This window comes from Mytilus californianus, unplaced genomic scaffold (assembly GCF_021869535.1).
Source record: "Mytilus californianus isolate M0D057914Y unplaced genomic scaffold, xbMytCali1.0.p SCAF_4, whole genome shotgun sequence".
Lineage (NCBI taxonomy): Eukaryota > Metazoa > Mollusca > Bivalvia > Mytilida > Mytilidae > Mytilus > Mytilus californianus.
Window position 1 is genome coordinate 82,598,117 of NW_026262690.1, and position 12,753 is coordinate 82,610,869.

The 12,753-nt window shown below is 32.5% G+C and overlaps 1 long non-coding RNA gene across 2 annotated transcripts in view; it reads right to left on the reverse strand.

Moving 5' to 3' along the window:
- Nucleotides 1-12,087, reverse strand: part of LOC127738715 (uncharacterized) — a 39,736-nt gene extending 27,649 nt beyond the window's left edge. Inside the window, exons 1-4 of one of the 2 annotated variants that reach the window (XR_008000144.1) lie at nt 11,745-12,086; nt 7,162-7,341; nt 6,246-6,373; nt 588-951 (exon numbers count right to left, since the gene is read on the reverse strand). This is a non-coding gene — a long non-coding RNA (uncharacterized LOC127738715). Of the gene's footprint in view, nt 1-587; nt 952-6,245; nt 6,374-7,161; nt 7,342-11,744 lie in introns of those variants that run through there. The other variant, XR_008000145.1, reaches the window with a different exon arrangement.
- Between the last annotated feature and the right edge of the window lie 666 nt (nt 12,088-12,753).

Here is a 12,753-nt window from a genome sequence, read left to right on the forward strand (position 1 = left end):
TTTTTGGTTGTGTTCAAGTCTCAATATTTTTGTTAATTTGATGTATGGAAGGTGATTTATTTATAGAAGATGTATGCACTGATGTATATTTCATTTTTAATATGTATGTATAAGTCTTTTTGTGTTCATCAGTTTTGAGACATTCCAATCACATTATGGACAAGTATTACTTGCAAAAGATGCCAATTCTTCTTATGAGTTTTTTGAAGAAAAAAGGTAGTTCACCCTGCCACATACTCATGTACTCTGGTCAATTAAAACAGATCATGACATATTGTTTCGACACCTGTCTATTGTTGAGGACTTTTCAGGTGTTTTTGTTGTTGTGTTACTGTCGGATTGATTTATACCTCAAACCTCATTGTATTAATAAACTGAAATAGAAAGTTCTGTGAAATATATTTGATATACCATATTGAAAGTCTTGCTGTTATTTACAACCATTTCTTTCTTATTTCATATATGGTTTTCAGTTTTTCATTTTACCACTGATCTTAAGGTTAAGTCAAAAAGAAAATAAATGGTGACAAACAACAGGCATATACCATTAAAAGATCTCAAAGTTTGGCTTCACAATAAGCTAAAAATTCTTGTTATTTATATATTTATAAAAAATTCATTTTAAAACAAGCATTTTCCATTTTTAGACAGTAACTGTCATGTTGACACAATAATTTGAATTAGAATTGTATGATATACTGAAAGTACTTGTAGTTGAAAAAAAATATATACAATATTTAATTCCTGGTGTTTAGATTTCTAGAATGCACCACGCCCATATCATGACTACATGTTAGTAATGTTTAAGTGTTCTCTCCTGCATATGTAATTGCTACATGTATTTATACACAAGGCTTCCTTCATACATTTGCACTTATCCTTCTAAGATGTTGCTTCCATGATAAAATCCTGTAGTTGCATAATCAGCCATAAACTCTTGGAATACATTTGCTGTAATAAAAAAAAAAAACCAGCATATATTATTTTGTAAAATATACATCAAATTAAATATTGCCTTACTATTCAAGCAAAAATGATAACATCAATTTAATATTTAAACTTACCGGGTACATATATGTATATACTTTTATAAATTGAGACTTGGATGGAGAGTTGTCTCATTGGCACTCATACAACATCTTCTTATATCTATGTATATAATCATACATGTATATTGTGTGTCGGATTAACTGGAGTGGAATATTAATAGTTGTTGTTTGTTGCTGCACTACTTTTTGATTACCTCTGCTATGGAGCTTGTGGAGGTTTGTAATGGTTGAAATTTGCCATGAAATCTGGAATTTGTAAACATTACAGATGGAAATCAAAATGCTCTGATCATTCTGATGATATAAACCTATTTAATATTAATTTCATAAAATTCTAGCAAGAATTGTACACAAGAGCCATAACAATGCAATTTTCCAAATAATTAATGTTTCCAAGGGGCATAACTCTTTTAAAAATGAATGATTGGCACTGATTTTAAAACTTGTCAGACATTGTTGATATAACCTATCAAAATAAGTTTCCTAAAAATTTGACAAGAATTGTACAAGACATGCAAGTGAGAGCGCTTATAAGGCCAAAGGGATAGACAGACTCCAGGTATTTGTATGTCCCCTCTGTTTTATGGTGCTTGTCCTAAAGATACAAGAATAATTATAAGTTTACGATAAGGACCAAATATACTTAACATTACCAATGATTCATAAAAATATACTGTCAAGCAATTCATATTAAGGTCAAGTTCAGATAAACCAAGCCAGACAGACATGTGCACCTTACAACATTTACAATTATTGCATACACCAAACTAGAGGCTCCAAGGACCCTGTGTCGCTCACCTGATATTTTTATTTACAATTGATGCATGAAATAATGTAACTGTTATACTTTTGCTTTAGTTTCAGAGATACAAGTCAAAAACTGCATTTTCCCTTTATGTTCTATTTTTAGCCATGTCTGCCATGTTTTTAAAAACTAGATCCCCTAATGATGATTGTGGCCAAGTTTAGTTTATTTGTCTCTGTTGTTTCAGGAGAAGACTGTTGTGAATTAAAAAAAATTACGAAAAATTGTTAAATTTTACTTTAAAGGACAATAACTCCTTATCAGGTCAATTGACTATTTTGGTCATGATGACTTATTTGTAGATCTTGCTTTGCTGAACATTATTGCTATTTACAGTTTATCTCTATCTATAATAATATTCAAGATAATAACCAATAAAATGCTTCGCTGGGCGCAGCTTGATACGACCGCAGAGGTCGAACCCTGAACAGTTGGGGCAAGTATGGACACAACATTCAAGCTTGATACAGCTCTGAATTTGGATTGTGATTAAATATTTGACACAGCATAGGTTTCTGACACAGAAAGAATGTGGTCTAAGAACTTCAATTTTTTTAATTTACCTATTATGGTCCAATGCCCAAAATCAAAATACATGGTTAGATTCAGCATATCAAAGAACCCCATATATTCAATTTTTGTTGAAATCAAACAAAGTTTAATTTTGGACCCCAACTTGGACCAACTTGAAAACTGGTCCCATAATCAAAAATCTAAACACATGTTTAGATTCAGCATATCAAAGAACCCCAAAAATTCAATTTTTGTTAAAATCAAACTAAGTTTAATTTTGGACCCTTTGGGCCTTAATGTAGACCAATTTGAAAAACGGGACTCAAAATTAAAAATCTAAATACACGGTAAGATTTGGCATATCAAAGAACCCCAATAATTCAATTTTTGATGAAATCAAACAAAGTTTAATTTTGGACCCTTTTGACCTCAATATGAACCAATTTGATAGCGGGCCCACAAATAAAAAATCTAAATACATGGTAAGATTCAGCATATCAAAGAACCCCATATATTCAATTTTTGTTGAACTCAAACAAAGTTTAATTTTGGACCCCAATTTGGACCAACTTGAAAACTGGGCCAAAAATCTAAAATCTAAATACATGTTTAGATTCAGCATATCAAAGAACCCAAAGTCAATTTTTGTTGAAATCAAACAAAGTTTAATTTTGGACCCCAACTTGGACCAACTTGAAAACTGGGCCCATAATCAAAAATCTAAACACATGTTTAGATTCAGCATATCAAAGAACCCCAAGAATTCAATTTTTGTTAAAATCAAACTAAGTTTAATTTTGGACCCTTTTGACCTTAATGTAGACCAATTTGAAAACGGAACCAAAAATTAAGAATCTAAATACACGGTTAGATTCGGCATATCAAAGAACCCCAAGAATTCAATTTTTGATGAAATCAAACAAAGTTAAATTTTGGACCCTTTGGACCTCAATGTGGACCAATTTAAAAACGGGGCCCAAAATCCAAAAACTTAATACTTGGTTAGATTCAGCATATTAAAGAACCCCAAGAATTCAAGAATAAAACCCCATTGAAATTGATCAAGAAATAAGCAATTTATACGAAGTATCTTCTTTTGCACAATACTGTGCAATTGAATATTTCTTGCTATTGTGCAATACTGTACAATTGACAATTTCTTGCTATTGCGCAATATTGTGCTATTGGATATTTCTTGCTATTGCGCAATACTGTGCAATTGAAGATTTCTTGCTATTGCGCAATACTGTGCAATTGAAGATTTCTTGCAATTGTGCAATACTGTGCAATTGAAAATTTCTTGCTATTGCACAATACTTATTATATAATAATTTACACATCCTGTTTGGTGTGTATCTCCTACCATATCATTATTATTTGCTTTTAAATATTAATCAGAAATAACCAACTTAAAATGGAAAACTTTAAAAGAAAAAAAAAAAGGAAAAAAAGAAAAAAAAGAAAAAAAAATCCCCCCCCCCCAAATTTTTTGAACCCCCTTATGATTCATCACCCCCAAACTCAATCCCAGCCTTCCCTTTGTGGTATGGTACCTTGCAGTACAATTTCAGAGAGATCCATACACTTGAACACAAGTTATTGTCTGGAAACTAGAAAAATGCTTATTTTTGGCCCCTTTTTGGCCCCCTATTCCTAAACGTTTCGGGCAATTACCCACAAACTCAATTCCAGCTTTCCCTTTGTGATATGGAACCTTGTAGTACAATTTCAGAAATATCCAAACACTTACACACAAGTTATTGTCATGAAACTAGAAAAATGCTTGTTTTTTGCCCCTTTTTTGGCCCCTAATTCCTAAAATTTTGAGGCAATTACCCCCAAAATCAATTTCAGCCTTCCCTTTGTGATATGGAACCTTGTGGTACAATGTCAGAGAGATCCATACACTTACACACAAGTTATTGTCTGGAAGTTACAAAAATGCTTATTTTTGGCCCCTTTTTGGCCCCTAATTCCTTAACTGTTGGTACCATAACCCCCAAAATCAATCCCAACCTTCCTTTTGTGGTATTGAACCTTATGGTAAAATTTCATGGAGGTCCATTCACTTAAACTAAAGTTAGAGTGCGAAAACCAATGTGTCTTCGGACGACGGCGGACGACGCCAGACGACGACGACGACGACGCTGACGCCAAGGTCATACCAATATACGACCAAAAAATTTTCAATTTTTGCGGTCGTATAAAAACTACAAAATTTCCTTAAAATTACTAATTCAAAGGCAGCAACCCAACAACAGACAGATATATTATATATCATAATCTGATGAACATATTTTACCCAATGTCAAATTGTCTCTAAATGCTTTACTTTCAGAGATATAATCCAAAAACAGCATTTTACCACTATGTTCCATTTTAAGCAATGTCTGGTAGGCGGGGTCATCAGACACACTTTTTACACTAGATACCCTAATGATGATTGTGGCAAAGTTTGGTTAAATTTGGCCAAGTAGTTCCAGAGGAGAAGATTTTTGAAAAAGTTAACAGACGACGACGCCAAGTGATGAGAAAAGCCCCCCCCCCCCCCCCCTTTTTTTTTTACAAAAAACTCAATATCTCTAAAATAAAATTTTGAATCAAAACCAAAAGGTATACAGATCTTTAGATTAATATAACTAAGAAGTGTGTAAAATTTCAAGCAATAATCATAAATCGTTTTTGAGGTACGGAGCGACATGTGAAACCCCCCTTTTTAAAAAAAAATCAATATCTCTAAAATAAAATTTTGAATCAAAACCAAAAAGTATACAGATCTTAAGATTAGTATAACTAAGAAGTGTGTAAAGTTTTAAGCAATAATCATCAATTGTTTTTGAGATACGGCGCGACATGTGACGAAAAACCACACACCTGTTTTAGTTACTAAGTCCCGTAACTCAAAAAGTTTTAATCTTATTTTCACCAAAAAGTATACAGATTGTTTGACCATCATAAGAAACAACTATCTTATTTTTCATGAAATTTGGATAAGTCGTTCTCAAGTTACGGTGCGACATGTTTACGCCGGACAGACAGACGACATTTGTATACCATAATACAAAAAATGTACATCCCATCAAAACTTTGACGGATGTATAAAAAGCTGATCTTTTAATTGATTATACATGTAGCATGTATAGTATACACTAAACAGACTAAATTATTAAATCTTAATATTGACCAATGAACCATCCAAATCAGATCATGCATGGTCAGATGAACTCTGTCCAGACAGACATCATGGACATGTACAACTTACAATCATTCCATACATCATATATACTTGACATATTGCCTACAAGAAATAAAAGTTAACATTGACCAATGAACCATGGAAATGAGGTCATTGTTCATTCTAAACACCAAATACAGTTGATCTACTCAAGTTCTGCTTACTATATCTGAGAAAAGGACCGACATGTGTTAATCACGTAACTTTTACCTTGACAGCTCCATGAAGTAAGGTCAGGTGATCCTGTCTCACAGACATGTACGTGTACATATAAACATTGCAAGGAACCAATATTCCAAATACAGATATCCTAATTTACTCATAATGTAAAAAAAAAGAAATTCACAAAGCAAAAAAGCCTAAACTTTTTTTCAAGCAGTCGCTGAACCATTAAAATGTGATCCAACATGGCCAACCAACATATGATGGACAGAAACATTGTAAAAAAAGGCATCTGTATACAATTTATGAAACATCCAAGTCAACTACCCTATGAAATATACATTGTAAAGCTTAATAATACAAATAGTAAAACCCAGCAGCCACTACCTTATGCATGAACTTCCCTTTTTTGAAATTGCCTTCAGTATTTTTGTTATTGTTATACCATTTGGACTATTAATACTGTAACAAATATACATACCAGTTACATATACATGTATTGTAGATATAGGATCTCCTCTACGTCTTATCCCATCATTAATCATATTAATTTCATTGAAACATATGATGTGTATTACTTCCATTCCACTGACATCTGAGGAGTTAATTCTGAAAATTTAAATTCCTGTGATTATCACGTAAAACACCTGAAATTGATGCACTGCTTTCCGATAAAAAATAAATTGGCAATACAGTTCTCTCTTGGTCATGTTGGTGAATATTTCAAAAAAAATATTTAACGAGAGAGAAAATAAGTGTCAGTTTTTTAAAATTTTATATTACCAATACTGGTAATTAGAATGTCACTAGTTTTCTGATTTGAATTGACATTTATTGTTATTCATTTTTTCAGGATCTTGTACAGCTGACACTACAGTATGGTTTTGTTCATTGTTGTAGGTCATACAGTGACCTAAAATTTCTTACATCCCCTTCATGTCGACTGGCAGAAAGTTTTCTCATTGGCAATCCTACCCATCTCCTTATTTTTAAAATACTAAATATTTTCTATCTGTGACAATAAAATTTTATTGATTTAATATAAAGGTATTCTGATCAACACTATGAGGCAATGTTCAAAACACTCTGTCATTGTCAGCGATCAAATTTATTTTAACTCCAATGGCAATGTATTTGTGCAAGACCCAAAAGTACTGCACATGTACATGATATACCCACATACATGTACATATTCAATGTACTTAATAAATCAGTGAGACATAAAATGTAGGTCAAAAAGATATCATGCTGCATCATAATTTATACAATGCAAGTCATAATCATGTACATGATATTTGAACTTTATAATAGTAAAGGATAGATAGTCTGACCAGTAATAAAGCCACACAACACTGTGTGACAACAGTGAAATATAAGTCACCCATAGATCCACATACCATTATTGCAGGTCTTTTGTATATATACAATGTATACGTTTAAGGTTACTTAGAATTGGCTGTCGACATACATGTTCACATGCCAGTACTGTCATGCATTTTCAGAGTCATTGGACCCTAGGTTACTCCAGTCCATTATCAGTCAACTCCTCTGACCATTTGTTGTAATACAATGTACTGCTGAAAGGGAGAAAACAGTACTTTATTAACAGCGTGTAGATGCAAGACTATAAAAAGTATTCAAAGAGTTTTGCAAACAATTAGCTTATATATTTATTGTTTACTAATATTAAACACGTATTATCAAACATCAAAAAGCAATGGATTGAAGTTGCTATTAACATGATTAAGAACAACAAAGAAAAATTAAAATTAAATTTTTTACCCTTTGGACCTTTATTATGGTCCAATATCAAAAATCTAAATACATGGTTAGATTCAGCATATCAAAGAATCCAAAGAATTCAGTTTTTGATGAAATCAATCAAAGTTTAATTTTGGACCCTTTTGACCTCAATGTGGACCAATTTGATAACGGGGCCCAAAAATCAAAAATCTAAATACATGGTTAGATTCAGCATATCAAAGAACCCCCATACATTCAATTTTTTTTTAAATCAAACTAAGTTTAATTTTGGACCCCAATTTGGACCAACTTGAAAACTGGGCCCAAAATCAAAACTCTAAATACATGTTTGGATTCAGCATATCAATGAACCCCAAGAATTCAATTTTTGTTAAAATCAAACTAAGTTTAATTTTGGACCGAAAAAAAATCCCCCCCCAAATTTTTTGAACCCCCTTATGATTCATCACCCCCAAACTCAATCCCAGCCTTCCCTTTCTGGTATGGTACCTTGCAGTACAATTTCAGAGTGATCCATACACTTGAACACAAGTTATTATCTGGAAACTAGAAAATGCTTATTTTTGGCCCTCATTCCTAAACGTTTAGGGCAATTACCCCCAAACTCAATTCCAGCTTTCCCATAGTGATATGGAACCTTGTAATACAATTTCAGAAAGATCCATACACTTACACACAAGTAATTGTCATGCAATTAGAAAAATGCTTGTTTTTGCCCCTTTTTTGGCCCCTAATTCCTAAAATTTTGAGGCAATTACTCCCAAATTCAATCCCAGCATTCCCTTTGTGATATGGAACCTTGTGGTACAATGTAAAAAAAATGCTTATTTTTGGCCCCTAATTCCTTAACTTTTGGTACCATAACCCCCAAAATCGATCCCAACCTTCCTTTTGTGGTATTGAACGTTATGGTAAAATTTCATAGAGATCCATTCACTTAAACTAAAGTTATTGTGCGAAAACCAACGTGTCTTCGGACGACAACAACGCCAACGTCATACCAATATACGACTGCAAAAATTGTTTGCGGTCGTATAAAAATGTTGCAAATAAGAAATTTTGTCAATTTGTAGTTTTACCAACATTTTAAACATACAGTTTTAGTTTATATCTAATTATTAGTAAAATTGAAATAAATGAACCTTTTGCTTTATTTAAATAGCATGGTTTTTATACGACCGCAAAAAAATTTTTGTGGTCGTATATTGGTATGACGTTGGCGTCGTCGTCGTCGTCGTCCGGCGTCGTCGTCCGAATACACATTAGTTTTCGCACTCTAACTTTAGTTTAAGTGAATGGATCTCAATGAAATTTTACCATAAGGATCAATACGACAAAAGGAAGGTGGGGATTGATTTTGGGGGTTATGGTACTAACAGTTAAGGAATTAGGGGCCAAAAAGGGGCCAAAAATAAGCATTGTTGTAACTTCCAGACATAACTTGTGTGTAAGTATATGGATCTCTCTGACATTGTACCACAAGGTTCTATATCACAAAGGGAATGCTGGGATTGATTTTGGGGGTAATTGCCTCCAAATTTTAGGAATTAGGGGCCAAAAAGGGGCAAAAAACAAGCATTTTTCTAGTTTCATGACAATAACTTGTGTGTAAGTGTATGGATCTCTCTGACATTGTATCACAAGGTTCCATATCACAAAGGGAATACTGGGATTGATTTTTGGGGGTAATTTCCTCCAAATTTTGGGAATTAGGGGCCAAAAAGGGGCAAAAAACAAGCATTTTTCTAGTTTCAGGACAATAACTTGTTTGTAAGTGTATGGATCTTTATGAAATTGTACTGCAAGGTTCCATATCACAAAGGGAAAGCTGGGTTGGAGTTTGGGGGTAATTGCCCTAAACGTTTAGGAATTAGGGGCCAAAAAGGGACAAAAAAACAAGCATTTTTCTAGTTTCCAGACAATAACTTGTGTTCAAGTGAATGGATCTCTCTAAAATTGTACTGCAAGGTACCATACCACAAAGGGAAAGCTGGGATTGAGTGTGGGGGCGATGAATCATAAGGGGGTTCAAAAAATTTGGGGGGGAAGATTTTTTTTTCCTTTTTTTTTCTTTAAAATTTTCCATTTTAAATTGGTTATTTCTGATTTTTATATAATAGCAAATAATAATGATATGGTTTGAATAGCATACATGTGAACCTCCCGACAGGAGTACAATAATCCTGTTTTCAGGAGTCTCCTCCCAACCTCCGGTTGACCAGGAAAATTATAATCCCGTGTATGAAATTTTTCATGAATGAAAAATTTCTGCCCAACATATCATCTCAGGCATCTGGTGTAACTCACATTACCTGAAGTTATATTTTACCTGTAAATCAATTAACATGCATAATTATATGGCTTCACTTGTCAGCTTGGGTGTCAAACATACTGGTAATCAATGATTTTTTACCTCAGGCTAACTGCCGTTGTGTAACAAAAACTGTGTATTTATTGGGTTACTTCCCTTGATTTATCCTGTTTTAAGTTACTTTCCTTTTAATAATGAAAATTTTTAAAAGAATATAAATAAAATATAAATTGAACAAATAATCATAAAAGGATGGTAAATAAATGATTTTAAATGTCTTAGGACAAATAAAAAAATAATAATTTGAAAATTATTTGAGGATTCTATACTTCCTTTCAAGGCTTAAATTGAAATTTATATAATAACTATGACCCTTGATTTACAGTTAGAATGATTTTCTGAGTATGCAAACAAAAGCTATTTGCAGATAGTTAAACAAATGTTCTGGTTGCAATAAATGTTTTATAGAATATGAAGTAAAAAATTTAAAGAACATACTGAAAAAAAAAAATGTTAGATTGAACATGTAAAATATAAGGATGGAGAAACTTTATAAGTACAAGGGTACTATAAACATAATAAATTGGATGGAAAGTTGAAGAAAACACACTTTAAAAGACCATTTTTACAGCACACGGTTACATTTACGACAAAATTTATGTCGATTAAAAACCTCCTGATCTGAGTCCTAATCTCCTGACCAAAATTTCCCAATCTCCTGATCTGAGTTTCACAGTCCATCACATGTATGAATAGGTAAATTAAAAAATTATAAGTTCTTAGACCACTTTCATTCTGTGTCAGAAACCTATGCTGTGTCAAATATTTAATTACAATCCAAATTCAGTGCTGTATCAAGCTTGAATGTTGTGTCCATACTTGCCCCAACTGTTCAGGGTTTGACCTCTGCGGTCGTATCAAGCTGCGCCCCAGCGGAGCATTTTATTGCCTTTGATGCAATAATTCAGCTATCAATTTGATTTTTGATGAAAAAATGCTAAAATAAAGGCTTTAAATAATGAACTTTTCTTTCTTAACAGATAATAAACATTTTAATATTTGTTATCATGGTTTTATCTATTTCAATCATGCATGTATGTTTTTCAATTTTCAGAAATAATTGTTTTTTTAAAGTTGCATGTAAATTCTCAAAGTATAACCTGTGACGAAAAGTTGGTTATACAACTTCAACTAAAGTGTGTATCCTTGTGTTTGTGCTGTGTTGTTGAGTGTATTAGTTTCAGGTCGTGCCTTTCACTCGTACACAGTGTCACTGATTACAGTGTTACAGGATTACCCTAGAAAAGAACTGGTAGCGTGATTGATGGAATCCTGGTGTAGTCTGAACGAAGTCTTGCCAGTGAACATTAACACAAAGTTGATTAAAAGTTCAATTCTCATTACTGAATTATTCAAAATCCAAAGTAACAGTAATATAAGTTTACAACATCTATTAAAACTGCAGGCTCAACAATACAGTGGCATAATCTTAAATCTCTGAAGTACATTTCTCTGGTACACAAAATCGTAACTCCTTCTCTACAGCTATTTCTCTTTTTTATACCTCTATTTGCCCTAGTAACCTGATTACAATATGGTTAAATGACTCTGAACAAAGAAATAATCAACCGGAGCTAGGGCTACAGGAGCCCGGAGCTGAGGTCAATTCATAGAATCAAACATTATTTTTTCAAACCATGAGTTGGATGACGAAGATGGAATTTTTTCTTCGAGTTTTCTTGTTTTGTATCAACTTTTGAGTATACATGTGTGTGTGTCTAATAGGTGTTTATTTTAAACGGAGTTTTACAACTGTGAACTGATCAGGACAAAAGACGAAAAGTTGAAAAACATTCTCACTATTTCTGTTTATTTCTGCACTATTAAATCATTTATTTGAGTTACCTGTTTTATTTCCTCGAGTTTCTATGCGTTCATAACTCCTTGATTGTGTTTGTCTCGTTAAATAAACAGAAACAAGTACTTGTTCAAGTTGTTGTCAGTTGCAATTGGCTACCGGCGTCTTCAATTTGCATCATTCATCTGAATCATTCAAGCGTTTTAAAAACCGACCTCCGGTCCCGGATATCGTCACGAAGAATAGTTATCCATGACCATGTGCAAATAGTACATGCTGGTTTCCCCATTCAATAGTCTATTATAGACCAATATCCAGTGTTTCTTAGCATAATCAGCATCCCGACTTTACTGACTCAATTCATTTTTAAAATGATATTTACTGCTTAAAGTCCTGACTAAGTAAGACCAGAGACATATATATTGTATTATATGTCTCTGGTAAGACATATAAATGAACAAATAACAAATTCGTTTGTTTACAAGCATCATTTACATAGGAGCACCCCTTTAGTAGAGCATAAAGTTTAACCCTTAAAACTGTTTGATATATTTTAATATAATATAAACTATATTGTTAGATAGAATTTCAATGAAGTTATTTCATTTAGTTGAAGAATATATCGATATGTTTAATCCAATTAACAGCCTGTCTAATTGGCAATCATACCCTCACATTTATTACAGCTAAATAATATTAGAGACATTATTTAAATTAGTTTAATGCCTCTGGTAATAATTTAATGTCAATCAATAATTTTCGATAACATACATAGCACATTAATGCATTTGCCTGGGACACTATATAGGACTTAAAATATGTTTATTATCTATAAATTTTAAAAGATAATTAAAAATATTTGAAAATTATACAGCATTTTTAGGTGTAAAATTCCTGTTTTTTCATGTTTCAAGACTGTAGTTTTTTTTTTAATAAATAATATCAGATCTATCGAAGTTGTAAATTTAACCAACCATTCGCTATAAATTAACAAATTATTTCAGACAATCCTTAATTTTCTCCTTAAAACATACTTATTAATAAGCCAAATAAAAA